Below are 1815 nucleotides of genomic sequence, written 5' to 3'. Positions count from 1 at the left end.
TCGGAACAGGCACGGCCTGGAGACGCTCTCTGTGTGTGATTGGCTAAGAGCTTCGGGACCGGGCTCGGAAAACGGGGATGCAGTTGCCCCGCCCACTCAATGCAAGTTGGTTCAGTCCCCGAGCGCTCTGTAGCAGACACCGGGGCCTGGGACTAGGCTCGCTCTCCCACCGGCCTCCGGCGCGGAGGGGCACAGGATTCCAGCGAGGGATGGAGGACGGCAGATCCCCTCCGCTTCTCAAAGCTTCCAACAACACCCTTTCTTCGCTTCCACTGTCTCCGGGGTCGCTGCCCTCCCGTCCCCGCTGGGGGCTGGTTCCCCAGCCTGTCCGATAAGGACCGTGCCGTTGGGGCAGACCCCCATTTTAAGCAAAGCTACAATATGGAAAAATTGGGACTTACAAGGAATGTGGGTGACTATTTGCTTTACGTTAGCACTCTTCACTCTACGAAATGATTCACCTACTTCGTATGATATTCCTCTAGATCCGTGAGGTTAGGGAGTAGGGGCGGGGTGGGGGGAGTGAGATTCTAGGTAAGAAACTTTTGATACGGGCAGAGCTGTGAGCGTCTACCGCACAGAGCAGAACGCTCATCTCAAAGGGAAGTCTACTTAAGGAAGATGGTTCCCGACTGCCTATGCTTTTGCCGTGCTAAGTGGGGGACCCTTTCCAGAGTCTCCTTCCTGGGGTGTCAGACCCATCTGGGGTTGAACTGTGCTCCCAGACCTCGTCCACAGACTGTAGTGTCAGGGCGCCACCTCGCGGTGTGTGCCAGGAATGTCAAGCCCAGGCTCGCGGACCCCTGGATTTGAGGCTGTCACCGGCTGTCTTGCATCAATACCGGGACCGGCGTGGGGGTGAGTGGGCTTAAGCAGGGATCATCCCGAAATCCGCTGCGTCCAAGGGGATGCCAGTTCTCGTCTCTGCAGGAGCTGAGGCAGAGGAACCACAGCTTCTTTGTGTGGGGGCAACCCCAGAACTCACAGAAGCCTGGAATGTTCCCTGCTTCCTCTGCCGGAACTGAGAGGGGCAGAAGGAGCTGCTCTGAGGGACCAGGATCGGTGGGGAAGGTGAAAGGAAAGCCCTGGGGAAGGTCAGGTGATGGCAGATCAGAGACCACGACGGAATGAAAGGGAAGGTCTATGGGCACAGGGGATGGAGGGGTGGAGGCGCGTGGCTGGGGAGGTCTGCACAGAGACGAGGAAAGGGAAGGAAGCTGGAAGGCGTGGCAAACGTTGCCAGCGCGGCTGGGATACAACATCTGGGAAGGCTGAGGGTGCCTTTGGATGAGGGTGTCAGGGAAGAGAGCTAGTGGGGGCTTGGGACCCCTGAGACAGAAGGGAGCAGGGGAGTCCTGGTGGAATGTGATACACACAGGGGGTGCCTAATGTTCAAGAGACGAAATTGCTGGGGAAGGAGCTAGTGGAGTTTTGGGGAGGCGGGGTCGGGGAGGAGGAGGCAGCCCAGCTCTCAGCCCAGCTCCTGTCTGCCCCCTCTTCCCCACCCGCCCCCCTCCATCCCTGCCTCTCCTCCCCCCACCCCCCCAGCTTTGCGCATTGACTTCTCAGCGTCCAGCCCTACCTCACTTCACGAAAGCCTCTCTGCATCGTCTTCAGCACTGCGGGCCCCAGGGGAACAGGGAGCGAGTTCCCCCACCCGCACACACGCACGCACGCACGCACACGTACACACACACGGTGGACACAAGACAAGTACACAGGGCTGCGGCTCCAGGACCCCGGAGCGGGCTATATACGATCCTCGGTAATCAGGGCCCAGCCGGCACCTGAAACTGCCCTGGAACACGCCTCTCT

This window comes from Stenella coeruleoalba (genome assembly GCF_951394435.1).
Source record: "Stenella coeruleoalba genome assembly, chromosome: 8".
Lineage (NCBI taxonomy): Eukaryota > Metazoa > Chordata > Mammalia > Artiodactyla > Delphinidae > Stenella > Stenella coeruleoalba.
Note: the sequence above shows the minus strand (reverse complement) of the source record.